Below are 15485 nucleotides of genomic sequence, written 5' to 3'. Positions count from 1 at the left end.
TATAAACCGGAAAATACAATATATGGAAAAAAAAATCTGAATGCTCTCTGGTATTGTTCAGGGGGCCGGACCAAATGTGGCGGCAGGCCGGATCCGGCCCGCGGGCCGTAGTTTGGGGACCACTGGTCTATACTTTCTGGAACAGTACACTAGAGGTCAGCCTCGTGACCTAGTGAGAAGTTGTGTTCATATGCCTAATGATTCTGGATATGCTAAAGCTAAATCTTTGCTTCAAGAACATTTTGGTTGTTCATTGAAGATAATTGCTGCATAGATGAATAAAGATTTATCCTGGCCTGCTTTGCAAGCAGAAGATGTAAAGCTTTACAAGCATTCAGCTTTCTGCTCAGGGAATGCTGCAATGTGATGGAAAACAATGGATGTATGCATGAGTTGGATGTTCCGGCCAATATGCAAACAATTATAAAAAAAAAAAGCCTTTTAAACTGCGAGACAGATGGAGAAATAATATGTGTGATTTACAAAAGAAGTTCAAAAGAAGAGCCACCTTCAGTGACATTGTTCAGTTTGTAGAAAGGCAAGTGAAGATCACTAGTGATCCACTTTTTGGTGATATCCAAGATTCTTCATCTAGACTAGTGGTTCTCAACGTGGGCGATACCGCCCCCCAGGGGGCGTTCAGAGGACGGCAGGGGGCGCTGGCGGACATTTTTACAAAAGGGGGGCGCTGGGATGCCTTTGGGGGGCGTTTGGTCAAAGGTAAACTTTACACCTTAAATCCACAACAATACTAGTTTAGACTTTGAGCAACTTGGTAAAACTGTATTGTGTAACATTAAACCATGCTTGGCTGCAACTGTATCGATGGCAGCTCTTCTTCTATTCAGAGTTTGTAGCTTCATGGCGCAGCTCCGCTCCGCATCAGTTAAGCTTTACACCAGCTGATGACGCTGCTGTGATTCACTTTGTCTGGTATTTATGTAGGCTACGTTTTGGCAGTTCTGTGATCATGTCAAAGCAGCAATTTATATTAAAAAGTGTTTTATTTCCGTATGAAAGCTGCCCGCTTCCATGGAAAGACAACAGAAAATCGCTCTTATAAACATGTAATTACTAAAATCACGATACCTTCACTTTGTATCCCTCTGAAAAATGAACCCATTTAAATAAAGAAATCCCTCCATGGGTGATACCACAATAGAGAGAGTTCATTTTATACCGTTAACACGGTGCTGTAAGTGGTCCGACATGAAACTGGTTTGATGGAACAACGGTACCACAGCACTTTTAAATTTCAATAATCAGAATGCCGAAATTGTTTCCGTTGTTTTAAAAGGTTTATGTCAGTCTGCCTTTTCACCAAAGATATGTTTCCCGACCGTCCTGCACCTTAGGGAGTTTAAAAAAACAACAACAAAAACGCCGCGCACATTGCGCAAAATTCTGAAACATGAGAAGCGGGCAAAACGTAGCGACAAACTAGATGTGAATTATGGCATAAAAACAGAGAATCCGACGCTGAACAGTGAAAAATCAGCACATGTGAAAAATATGACGATTAAGCGGCGCAGCAGGTGATGAGTGAAAATTACTGGTGGTCAATAAACAATAAAATAAATCTAGCAACAGGAAAGAAACTAAAGTGGACATAGCAATAAACTGAGAGAGGATAATACTAATCAAATAAACTAAATGGAAATGAATGAAAAACAAAATGCAAGAATAAACTAAGAAACTAAAGTAAATACGGAGGAATAAACTGGTATGGCAAGACCTTTCGAGCAATAATTAATACAGAGGACTGTATGGCAAGAATAAAAAGACATTATTTCCAGATAAAAGGTAAAATAATATTGTTGAAGTGTCATGGGCAGGGGCGCAACTACACATTATTCAGGTGGATGCGAAAACATAAATCGGCACAACCCCACAAAGGAGCGTAGAAACATACGCTCGCCTCCCCCACCCAACCCCCCTCCTCCAGACGCCGATACGTTTAGGGCAAAACATAAAACAAATCCTCTTATTGATACAGTATGTATTTAAATGATCATCATAACAAAGAATGTCCACTCTGCCAGTTAAAGTAAAACCAAGGATCTTATACTCCTCAATTGTCGTGCAAATCACATCAATGTTGAAAACTGTAGGCTGGATTAATGTACAGATGTTGTAGAGGAATTCATGGTACTTTACACTGAAGGTGAAGTGTGCTTTGAAAGTTCATCAAAAGCTACCTTGGATGATCTTGTGATCACTGATGGTGAAGTGTCTTTGGTGCTGCTCTTTTTTTCACAAACACAGGAGGAAGAGCTGTCCTGGTTCCACAGCGATGAGGAAGGCTTCAACAGTGGCTTGCATCTTTGACATAATGATAAGAATACAAATAATAAAAATTATTAAATAAATTTAGCAGTACAGCTACATTCAGATAGCAAACAAAGCCAATGAGAAAGTGCTTCTACAAAGAAGTAGGATCATTAGAATAACCACATACCTCCACATATCTGACAACATGGTCCACAGTTTGACATGAGCCGTTTTGGATTCTCCTTGTGGCCTTTGGATGTAGGACGAAGCACATGAACCAACAGAAGAATGCCTGGTTTTCCCACCCTGGAGGAACATCAGAATAAATAGCAAACACATTAGAATAATAAACAAACATTTTAAAGAGAAGTGTGAGCAAAACTAACCAGACCCACCTGTGTGTGTGTGTCACCATCACAGTCATTCAAAATACTTTGTCCATCCGGACAATGCCCTGGAGAGCATTTTTCACCACCTACAACATAAGGCTTAAAAATGTCACAAATAATTACCATGAACACAACTCAGACATTAGGCATTATAGAAATTAGTCAGCTTATAGAAACATTCTGGACAGCATTTCTTCTGCCAAGCTGTCAGAAGAAATGTGTTGAATTAATCATAACGGGCTTCAATCACCAACATGACTTACTAATGAAGAAAAAAAGAGGCAGCCAATATGCCTTTATTTATTATCAATATTTATAGAGACAAAAACATTTTGGCTTAGCTTTGATCGAACAGATCAAACCACTGGTCTAGCACAGCCACTCTTCCCCATTATGCTGTCTATAGCCGAAAACTTAAAGAAAACGACTCAGCAGCTAAATAATGTTAACTCAAATGGCCTTTCTGACAGTTTTAATGTTCGTTTAACCACCCGACACCTCGTGCTACACCTGCTTGGCTAGCTTTAGCTGCTAACAAAAATAATAAACCAAGGGTGCTCACGTCCAGTCCTCAAGAGCTACCGTCCTGCAACTTTTCGATGCATCTTTACTTTAACAGACCAGGATCAGCTCTGAACAGACCTTCTAACCAGCCATTAATTTGATTCAGGTGTGTTAATTGGAGTAGAAAAGCGGCTGAAAGTTGTAGGATGGCAGCTCTCAAGGACTGGACTTGAGCACCCCTGTACTGAACAGTCGTACCGTGATATCCAAACAAATAAACGTACGTTAAGCATAAGTTGATACTCTTGCACAAACAGAAAGTTAATGCATTCATAAAAATAAGCAAAAACATGATGATCTTAACATGGAACTTACCTTTTTTTTTAAATAGATCTTTATTGAGATACAGAACACATAACAGTATAAACGCAGCATACATTGTGGTATAATGTTCGCCAGGGGGTTACAAACATTGAGACAATACATCATCATTACATTACATAAAATACATTAAAGAGAGAACATAAAGAGCATGTTTTAATAGCTTTGGGGAATTTACCTTGTTATGATAAGCTCCAGACAAGACGCCATACTGCTGTCTCCCGGGCAAACATGTGAAGTCACAGATATGTTGCGATTGTTGGGAGCAACTCTTTAGCAAACACCATCTCTTTGGGGAAACTGACAAACCTATCTTTGAATTTGACTAAACAAGTGTTTAATTAACATTGTATTTTTAACATACTACACCAACACTGGTAATCTAACACTTTTGATTATGCTCTGTAGATTTCGATTCATTCCCTAAAATATTTATTAAAGTATTTTTTCTTTCCACTTAATATTAACTTTAAATTAGTGGTTCTTAATGTGGGCGGTACCGCCCCCCGGGGGGCGTTCAGAGGACAGCAGGGGGCGCTGGCGGAAATTTTTACAAAAGGGGGGCGGTGGGATTCCTTTGGGAGGCATTTGGTCGAAGGTAAACTTTACACCTTAAATACACATCAATACCAGTTTAGACTTTGAGCAACTTTGTAAAACTGTATTATGTAACATTAAATTATGCTTGGCTGCAACGGTATTGATGGCAGCTCTTCTTCTTATTCTCTTCAGTGTTTGTAGCTTCTTGGCGCAGCTTCGTTCTCCTGCTACTGGTAGCTTCACCGCATCAGTTCAGAGTTACACCGGCTGATGACGTTGCTGTGATTCACTTTATCTGGTATTTTTGTAAATATGTTTTGGCAGTTCTGTGATCATGTCAAAGCAGCAACTTATATTAAAAAGTGTTTTATTTCCGTTTGAAGGCTGCCCGCTTCCATGGAAGGATAACAGAAAATCGCTCTTATAAACATGTAATTACTAAAATCACGATTCCCTGACTTTGTATCCCTCTGAAAAATTAACCCATTTAAATAAAGAAATCCCTCAATGGGTGATACCACAATAGAGAGAGTTCATTTTATAGCGTTAACACCAGTGCTGTAAGTGGTCCCGTATGAAACGGGTTGATAGAACAACGGTACCACAGCACTTTTAAATTTCAATAATCAGAATACTGAAATTGTTTCCGTTGTTATGAAAGATTTATGTCAGTCTGCTTTTTCCCCGTCGATACGTTTCCCGACCGCTCCGCACCATAAGGAGTAAAAAAAAAAAAAAAGACGCGCACATTGCGCAAAACTTTGAAACAGGAGAAGCAGGACATAAAACGGAGCAACGAACTAGATGTGAATTATGGCATAAAAGCAGAGAATTCGACACTGAACAGTGAAAAATCAACACATGATGTGATGATTAGGTGACGAGTGAAGATTACTGATGGTGAGCGTCAATAAATGATAAAATAAATCTAGCAACAGGAAAGAAACGAGAGTGGACATAGCAATAAACCAAGAGAGGACAATACTAATCAAATGAAACTAAATGGAAATGAATGAAGAACAAAATGCAAGAATAAACTAAGAAACTAAAGTAAATACAGAGGAAGAAACTCGTATGGCAAGACCTTTCGAGCAATAATTAATACAGAGGACTGTATGGCAAAAATAAACAGACACTATTTTCAGATAAAAGTTTAAATAATATTGTTGAAGTGCCATGGGTTTGTTGAGACCATATCTAGTACTGAGAATAAATATATCTTACAGACCATAACAGTAAAAAACTTATCACTTATTTATGTTTTAATTAGATTTGATATATTTATTTCTTCCAATATTAATTTTCATGTCAGTGTTAATGTCATGAGGCTGATGACTCCATGACTTTCAATTTGACTCATTAGGATTTGATTAAGAACCAGATTTGTTCTTTGAAATTTCTGTCCAGTAAAACTATTAATCTATAAATCAATAGACAGGTCTATATAAAGATATAATCCATGTTTCTGTCTCATATTTGTATGGCATTAAAAGGACCTGGAACTTTTGTTTTCCCACTGAAAAACAAAAGTTTTTCAGTGGAAAAACTGAAAGCTCTGGTTTGCACCATAAATGCCATGATGGTGAAATTTTATGAACGATACTCCGATGTTTCATTCTCCTGAAGGCAGCACAGAGCTGCACCACCAGAAACCGACAGAAACACTGAAGAGAAGAAGAGCTATGATTAATGTAGTTACAGTTCTATCCATGTTTTAATGTTGCAGAGCTCAGTCATTTTGCAAATAGTTCAAAGTTTAAATTGGCATGTTGTACATTTTTTATCTGCTCATTTATTTAACAACTAGAAAATGGCACAGAACAAGAATATTTTTCCACTCTGATTGGCTGCTGTTAGGCCTACCAATTTTAAGTTGAATGTTCATTGCATTTTTCATAGACACCTGTGAAAATAATTTCTATTCCCATGGCTTTTTTGTTCTCTGGGAAATTATTTTTGATGATAAATACAGAAACAAGCATAAAAATCAAAACATTTACAATAGTTATAGTAATATTAATAATAAAATAACAGTCAGTGCAAAGTAGAATACTAATTCTTTGGTGGGGGGCGGTGAGGGACCTGGATAAAGGCTAGGGGGGCGCTGGGCCAAAAAAGGTTGAGAAACACTGCTTTAAATGCTGGTTCTCTAAGATGCAAATAGAAGTAAAATGTCTTGCCTAGGAAAAAAACTGTATTGTACAATTATTTTGCTGTAGTTTACTGTCAGTCGTCAGTCTTGATTGTGACAACAGAAGAAGACATCAAATTGATGGTATCCTACCATATTTTGGAATAACAATGTTACTGCTGGAATCCGCTGTAAAATTACAGCCATTTCTAAGAGTGCAACTGCATCATTGCAGCATTTTTAGCAGCTAAGAACGAAAACGCAACTTCTGTGATGGGCACCATCAGAAGTGTCTAAAGCGAGTTCAGATTTCTCCAAAAATTGTTCAACACGTTGGCATAATGTTTTTATTTATGCTGCTACAACCTTAGCTAATTTAGTATTAAACAAACATAGACATCTATATACCTAACTTAAGTGTTATTTAAAGCCAAATAATTGCAAGCACAGGATCAGAGGCAGTGTGCACAGAATGGAAGGCGAAGGCCTGTGGCGTTCACACATTGTGTACCACAGGCTAAAATGGTCAAGTTAAAAGGGTCAATTTCTTCTTCAATTAAAAAAGCAAAATGAAGTGAACTACAGAAAAGAGGTACAACATCTTGTGGACTGGTGCAGAATAAACAACCTGCTCCTGAACGTCGACAAAACAAAAGAGATCATTGTCGATTCAGGAGGTCTCTACCCAACCACACATCTCTCCTCATCAATGACAAAGCAGTGGAGATCGTCAGCAGCACTAAGTTCCTGGGGGTGCACATTACAGACAACCTCAGCTGGACAACTCACATCGCTTCACTGATGAAAAAAGCACAGCAGCGCCTGCACTTTGAGAAGAATGAGAAGAGCTTTGCTCCCTCCTTCCATCCTCTCCACCTTCTACAAAGGAAAAATTGAGAGCAGCAGTATCTCCATCTGGTCTGGGAGCTGTAAGGTGTCAGACTGGGAGTCTCTGCAAAGAGTGATGAAGACAGCTGAGAGGATCGTTGGGGCTCCACTCCCCCCTATCCAGAGCATTGCACACAGACGCTGCTTAGCCAGAGCAAACCAGATCCTCTTTGATTCCACCCATAGTCTCCATGGTCTGTTCATCTGCTTGCCGTCTGGGAGGAGAGTCCGTAGCTTTTGCTGCAGAACAGCCAGACTTAGAAATAGCTGTCTCCCACTGGTAATCAGATTGCTCAACAATCCCACCATGAAGACTCTCTGAACTGTTTGAAAATAGTAATTGTTACTTGCATATTATTTAATTGTAGGCACACTTGTATGTGCTCCGGTGGCCAAGCAATGAGATTTCATTGCCAATTTTACTTATGTTTCTTTGTGCAATGACAATAAAATAAGTCTAAGTCTAAAATGAATATATTGTGATTTGTTTTCTTTTTAGCCAATAAATTAAACATGCAACACTGTAATAAAACAAATCAGAAAAGAACAAATTATAGTAGGTCTGAAAAAGGGTCTCAGACATTTGCCTTAAAAAAAGAAACCGTTATAGTTTTAACTATTTTCAATTTTGTTGGTCTAGAAAATGTGCTTAGTCTGTTTTAAGCAACAAAATTAAGAACTTTCTGCAATAACCCTTGCTGAGTTTTGCCAAGCTTAGAGTGCCTAAAATGCTGCTGGATATATCGATGATATTAAAAGCAAAAAAACCATGGCAAAAAAGGAAATACTTTGGCTATTTACCAATCCTAACATGAACATTTCCTAACATTGTCCCATCTAAGAAGTTATAAAATTGTCCTTAAAACTATCTTTATACAATATTGCAGAAAGTGTTCATCTGAATGAACCCAATTTTCTTAAGGGAATGAATCGGACAAGTTTCCGAAACATTCAAACATGTGAAAATAATTTTAGCATGCAAAGAAGTAGGTCTGTTGTCACCAGCCAGAATGAAAGAATGGAACTACACTCCAACGCTGTAGCCAATCAAATCTTTTTAAGATAAAATTCTTAGACAAATGTCAAGAATATTGTATTCAATAGGAAATATAACAAGACATTAATATTCCATAAAACAAAAGGTTGAAGCAGAAGGTTAGAAAACAATAAGGCTGATAGACTTTAAATGAACAACGTCCTATCTGAGGTAATAAAAAGAAAATTTGTCATATTTTATGCAAAGCAGTGCACTCTGAGCAACAAAGGTAAAAAAGTAGCAGAACAAAAACCTCCTACACACCGTCTGCCACCCAGCCTCAGATGAATATGGAAAGAGAGAATGAGTTGATGAAGGAGGGAAGTTGGCACAAAAGAAGGGAAAACAATCATGGCTTCAAACTGCAGACAGGAACTCTGTCTATACTCAACTCCAGGAAAGAGAACAAAAAAATCAACAAAAGACAAAAGATGTGATTTTGAAGCTGTGTCTTTAAATTCAGAAACAAGTACATTTTACGGGGAAGTGTCTGTCTAACAAATGAAAAATAATAAGAAGTTTTGCTTCGGAATACTTCGACAAAAATATACTAAACGACAAAAAAAGAGTGCAGGTTTTTTCTTAAGTATCTGTCTTGTTGTATTATGAAAATAATAAAAACTATGTAAATTAAGAAAATAAAATCCTATTTTAAAGTATATTTTAAAAAAACAAAAAAATGAGGTATATGAGGGGAGCCACTGAACTTAGAGTGAACTGCTACAAAATATGAACCTGAGGCAGAGAATAGCTCAGATTGTGTCACCTCTGTCACAGTACAACATTCATTTTCTGCCCTGTGGTTACAGGAGTTGTGGTCCTGCCTCCAGGCTGGAGTGTGTGTTAATCTGTGTGTGTGACTCTTAATAATAAGGATTACTATTGTCTATAATCAAATACTGCATTGAAGCTAAAACCCAGTGGTAGAAACTGATTGTGACAAAGTGGACGAAAAATTGTATTTTTGACAGCTATTGACACCTTGTTCTGCCGTGCGCATGGAGATTGAGAGCTTTCGGCAAGAGGTTTTTGTCAGAGTCGAACACTGCCAAAAATGGTCAAAAACGCTGTGTCCTATCACCCTCCTCCCTTTGTGATAGCAGAGTTTTTCGTATTTAAATGAAGTTGCTGAGAGCCATGCAAATGCAAATCAACTGTTGAGTACCGCCTTTTGACTCTTATTCATTTTGTAGCTAACCCTTTTTTACCTTCTGTTCAGAATAAAGAAGTATGTTTGGAGAAAGAATATTAAAACAATCTATCTTATCCATTAAAATATATATTACATGTGTGTTAGGAGCACTGAAAAACTTAGTTTTGGTACAGATTTTTCAGTATTCAGTTGCTTAACTCTCACGTTTAAATTGAAGAACAAAATGGTTGAAAGTATGTGATACCTTCTGATAGAGTATAAACATTTGTATTCTTTTTTTAAAGTTTTGTTAGTTAAGCACTAAATATAACTCAGATTATGAATCATATTCCATATAAACTAAAAAGGAGACAGCTCAAAGTAGAATTGAGTAAATAAACATATACACATCTAAAAAAAAAAATTTAGCAATTAATTATAATAAAAATAAAATATACTGTCACGTAACTTTTGAAAAAATAACTTTTAGAATGTATTTTTTTCTGCCAACTTTCATTTAACACTCCAATCCAGTTGATGGTAGTTATGCGCTTTCATAGTCTCAAGCATCCGCCATTAAACTCCTGAGGAAGATTTGCACTGGTGGTAACGAGTGCTAACTGCCTACACCCAACATGAACGAAAATACCCGTGCGTTGTGTGAAATGGTGGAGTTACCTTTTCAGTATCGTTTTGATACTAAGCAATGTTCCGGCGGAAAACAACAGATGACACCGTGGCGGTCCAACAAGACTCACGGTAAGAAAGCTTTTATAAATAGCACGTGAGGGGAGTTGCTTTGTTTGTTTCTTACAGAAAGCGGTCTGTCGTTTTCTTAATGCCGAAACAAGTGTAGGGTGAGATTTTGTATTGTAATCTCTATTACATGTGATGTTCTAAACTCTTAAAAATACTCGCATCTTCTTTTATTTTTTTCAGACCTGAAAAATTGCCAAGCCATACCAGCCAGACCTCAGACCACGGTGCCGAGGAGCTCTTACGGAGTCCACCAGGACGAACAGAAATTCAGTAAGTTATGATTTCACATTTAGTGAATAGTGAACACTCGCATATTTGTAAGGAAAACTGACCTTCCCGTTATTTTATTTATTTTGTTGTAACGCAGTACAGCAAGGCAGAGTGTGGAACGCAGTAAAGATCTACAAAATGGCGGACAGAGGACGGATCTGAGGACCAAGTCATGAAGCCGGTATGTATAATCACTGCGTTGATAACCGACTGTATAATGGTTGGTTGAGAATAATTTTAACTTATTTACTTATGTATTTTTGAGAAAGCGATATATTTGCTACAATATTTTTTTAATTTTACATTTTTTTCCAGACACTCCAGAGAATGGGAGTCACATTTGTGTCAATCAGACTCTTCAGGAACGTTCTGATGTCCGTGATGAGGACAGAGATGCAACTGTGTGAGTATCTACTATTTTAGAATGTTGACATTTTATGCTTCAATATTGTTTATGTAGATAATGTAATTATGCAATGCACAAAAACGTTTTCCAGCTGCATCCAGGACCTACTGCCAGTCATCCAGATGTAGCTAAAGAAAGCAGGTAAGATTTATTACTAATCTAGAGATGTCACAATTCCTTGAATGATTAAAGTAGGCTACTGTGATTTATTAAAATCCATCAAAGCAAATTATCTGCCTCAGAGTCTGTTGAACTATGTTTTACTATTTATTACCAACTGCTTTTAATTCTTTTTTTCTTCCAATTGTTTCCAAGTGTTTTCTCTTTTTCATTAAAGTTTTTATTTTTTGTAAGAATGTATTAATGTGTTTTTTGTTTGTTTTAATGTCTTATGTGTGCATACTAAGCTGGAAGTTGCCAAAGAATTTCACTGTAGTTTCATAATGACTAAAAGATGCTTGTAGCTCATAATGATTGTCTGTTCTCTGTTAACAACTGATGCAGGAAGGCAGAGAGTACTGGTAGCAGAGGAGGTGGCATTCTGGGAGGATGGCAGCTATGTGGCGGTGCCAGGATGGACCCCAAGTTCATCCAACCAGGAGCTTATGCCCCTTTTCCACCGGCCCGCCCGGCTCGGCTCCGCTCGCTTTCCTTGTGTTCCCACCGGCCTGTTCAACCGGGCTGGCGCTGCTTTTTTGGGTCCTGCTTCAAAAAAGCAGGACCAGCAGGGCCAGCCCGGCCAGCCCGGGTTTGGTAGGTGACGCAAGCTCCGCTGCTGTTTACTGATTGGCCGAGGGCGTGGTCAGAAGAGCGAGGCGAAGAGAGAAGAAAAATGAAGGCAACTTTGAAACGCTGCAACACGGAAGTGATGGAAGATACAAACAAGCCGTGAACTAAAAGATGCCGGCTTTTTTCTTTGCTTCGGATTTCAATATTCAGCGGCAGCTCGATGGAACCGTGAGGAATGAGTCGTTTTTGTCACCGTAGTGGAGAGAATGGAAACCCTCGTTAGCCGCCTCGTTAGCTGCTTCGGAGCCGACGGAGCCCCACGGTGAACACCGACTCAGACGCAGCTAACGCGCTGCTGCTCTCCAGCCAGGTGAGCAGTTTGTAGATATCTGTCTGGTTTTTACTACATTTAAGGTTGCATACATACAGTCATGGAAGACATTTAAAACACACAGCCTGCTGTACTTTTATTGCTCAAACACAACATGGCATTTTCTGAAGACACTCAGTTGCACATTACAGTTATAAACAACTCAATATGGTCATTTGCTTATCTTTGTGTGAATCTACGAGCTTCGATTGTTTCTCATTTTGCTGTTGCATCTCAGTTTCCCCCATTGTGAGATAATAAAACATGTTATATGACATCCTATTGTAAAATGGCTAGATATCAGTTCTCTAATCAAATTGTTATGAATTATTAATTTTAGAATGAACAATAAACCTGAAGAAAACAATAGTGGATAGTGTTATATATATATATATATATATATATATATATATATATATATATATATATAGCAACATGTCTGTTCTAAATAATTCCTTATGTGTATGTAACGTCCACATTAGTAACTGTGTTATTTATCTACATTTAAGTGCTATAAGCTATAACATCTGATTACCAGGGAGCAGAAGGAGAACAACATGGCTGACATAATGGAGAACATCAGAACACCTGGATCTCCTTCAGGAGGAAGCAGCTACCAGCAGAGATGGCAGAGCAACAAGGAGAGTTGAGACAAACAAAAGAAAAATAAAAAAATAAAAGTTGTTGTGTCTCAGTGAACAAAGTCTCTTTATTTCTGCTCACTCCACACATTATTGCACTTACTGTAGTTTATAACAAGGTCCTAATACAATCCTCCTAAAACGTGAGGAGCTTTAGCCAGAGTGAAAATAACATTATATTATATAAATATTTCATTGAACTTAATGCAACATTGTAGATTACCAATGAAGCCATCCAAAACTGAATACATTATTCAGCAAACCAAACATTTTGACATTATTATCAGGGCAGCTATTAACAAGAACCCAAAATACAAATCATGTTTGTGAGTTTCTAGTTTATACATAATCATTCTATCCACTGTTTGTCTGCCTGGAGAATCTTCAATGTAAGAAAGTGAAAAAATGTGTCCAAAACCTGTAACCTTAATTAGTGATAATTAAGACTGAGTTTAAACTATTAATTCTTAGTGTCCAAAATGTGAAATCATTGAAGAGGAACCAGTCAGATTAGAAGGAATAAAGCTTTATTTGTTCTCAGTATAACTTGGACACAGGTGAATCATAATTAAATGTATTGAGAAGTTAAAAACAACAGATGGTTAATGCACTTCAACTCCGTAAGAACATCAGACACTTTTTTTTATCAGAAATGTTTGATAGGCATCTTGAGCTCATGTGATTCCTGCTCCAGAAAGGTGAAGGTCTCTGGACATCCTGAAGGTAAACACCGACTGGCAGGAAGACGGACACTGATGAGACGTCCTACAACCCAAAGGCTTCACGAAGAACCACGATGGTCTGCTGTGGCAGTTTGCCAACATGAAAACACATTGGAATATATTATGAATTAATTCTGATATTTTTTTATTATTTGCAACGCCGTGACTAACATTAGCTCATGTATATTCTGCACTATTACAAGTTTTATCGTAGTTTAAAAATCATCGTTAGCTTACCTGAACCGTCTGAGCCACCTGCTTTCCTCTTGCTGTAGGGCGGAGATCAGCTCCTCCTCACCACATTGCAGTATTCCTCCCACTGTCACATTTTCTTGAAGACTCAGAAAAATGCAATCAGGCTATAAAAACATAAGCTCATCGCTCTCTTCTTCTTTTGTATCAGAAAAAGAACTCGCGTTAGGTCGCATGTAACGAAGCACAGCAAAGCCTGGAGGCGGGGCGCTACACCCCCCGCCACCAGGAGGCGGTACCCTGCTACAGAGCCAAGAAGAGCCGATGGAAACGCGGTCACTCCGAAACAGAGCCGAGCCGGGCCGGGCCGAGCCGGGCCGGGTTGACCAGTGGAAAAGGGGCATTAGTGACATCAGGACAACAAGACAGGAAGAGACGTCAGGTCCACGCTACAGGAGAGATGTTGGGCCTGTCCTGAACGCAGCATATTGTTCATGTTTGGACAAAAAAAACACTGCCAGATGGTCCAGAAATCGACAAGCATTTATGTCTTATTTTGTGTGCAAAGAGTAAAAAAAAAAAAAATGAAATAAAGAAAAAAAAACTTCTATCTCTTTTATGTTCCTCATATATGAAGATGTTGCATATACGCAATATCAAATGAATATATTTTAATACAGCATTTATTTTTTATATAGATTTTTTAAAATATCCATCATCCATTTTCTTTCACCCTTGTCCCTCAGTGGGGTCGGGGGGGTTGCTGGTGGCTATCTCCAGCTGGCGTGCCGGGCGAGAGGCGGGGTACACCCTGGACAGGTCGCCAGTCTGTCACAGGGCAACACAGAGACACACAGGACACACAACCATGCACTCACACCTAGGGGCAATTTAGACAGACCAATCAACCTGACAGTCATGTTTTTGGACTGTGGGAGGAAACCGGAGTACCCGGAGAAAACCTACGCATGCACAGGGAGAACATGCAAACTCCATGCAGAAAGACCGGGGCCGGGAATCGAACCCAGAACCTTCTTGCTGCAAGGCAACAGCTCTACCAACTGTGCTGTATTTTTTAAAATACAGCATTAAAAATTTTAATTATTGGGGCGGGGTTTATTTATAAAGACATAAGTGCTATCCAATGGGCACACATCAACCAACCAATCACATGTCAATGATGAACTCTGATGTCATTGTTTTTCATCCAATGACTGAGAATCCACGTGGGTCTGCTGAAGCACTTTAGCATATGCTAGGCTATTCGTATGCCAAGTAGAGTCGTTAACACCTCTCGCCTGCCCGCTCCCCCGCACCGCCACTCCCCCCCTCTGAGGATTCCGGAATCGACAGATTTCGACTCCCGTGAGTGAAAATGTAAACTGTCGATTGCTGTCGATGTCCGTCACTGACTAGCTGTGTTTGCGTCAGAATACAGGGCCAAAAATCTCACTTTTCGTCCTGTGGTTGGGTCTTGCGTCTCTCAACTTTCTCCTCACAATATCCCACAGATTTTCTTTGGGGTTCAGGTCAGGAGAGTTGGCAGGCCAATTGAGCACAGTAATACCATAGTCAGTAAACCATTTACCAGTGGTTTTAGCACTGTGAGCTGGTGCCAGGTCATGCTGAAAAATGAAATCTTCATCTCCATAAAGCTTTTCAGCAGATGGAAGCATGAAGTGCTCCGAAATCTCCTGATAGCTGCTGCATTGACCCTGCCCTTGATAAAACACAGAGGACCAGCAGCTGACATGGCTCCCCAGACCATCACTGACTGTGGGTACTTGACACTGGACTTCTGCCATTTTGGCATTTCCTTCTCCCCAGTCTTCCTCCAGACTCTGGCACCTTGATTTCCGAATGACATGCAAAATTTGCTTCATCCGAAAAAAGTACTTTGGACCACTGAGCAACAGTCCAGTGCTGCTTCTCTGTAGCCCAGGTCAGGCGCTTCTGCCGCTGTTTCTGGTTCAAAAGTGGCTTGACCTTTGACCTGGGGAATGCAGCACCTGTAGCCCCTTTTCTGCACACGCCTGTGCACGGTGGCTCTGGATGTTTCTACTCCAGACTCAGTCCACTGCTTCTGCAGGTTCCCCAAGGTCTGGAATCGGCCCTTCTCCACAA

The 15485-nt window shown here is 39.2% G+C and overlaps 2 long non-coding RNA genes across 2 annotated transcripts; one reads left to right on the top strand and one right to left on the bottom strand.

Moving 5' to 3' along the window:
• Positions 1-2026: 2026 nt before the first annotated feature.
• On the bottom strand, positions 2027-2747 carry LOC108166944 (uncharacterized). Its single transcript, XR_001777337.2, has 3 exons — positions 2667-2747; positions 2459-2577; positions 2027-2322 (listed from the first exon to the last, which is right to left on the bottom strand). It is a non-coding gene; the product is annotated as an uncharacterized LOC108166944 (long non-coding RNA).
• On the top strand, positions 2547-11016 carry LOC145555020 (uncharacterized). Its single transcript, XR_014091070.1, has 3 exons — positions 2547-10301; positions 10399-10704; positions 10799-11016. It is a non-coding gene; the product is annotated as an uncharacterized LOC145555020 (long non-coding RNA).
• The last annotated feature ends 4469 nt before the right edge of the window (positions 11017-15485 follow it).

The sequence above is a fragment of the Poecilia reticulata genome, chromosome 15, assembly GCF_904066995.2.
Source record: "Poecilia reticulata chromosome 15, P_reticulata-male-v2, whole genome shotgun sequence".
Classification (NCBI taxonomy): domain Eukaryota; kingdom Metazoa; phylum Chordata; class Actinopteri; order Cyprinodontiformes; family Poeciliidae; genus Poecilia; species Poecilia reticulata.
Note: the sequence above shows the minus strand (reverse complement) of the source record. Positions and strands in the feature narration are given on the sequence as shown.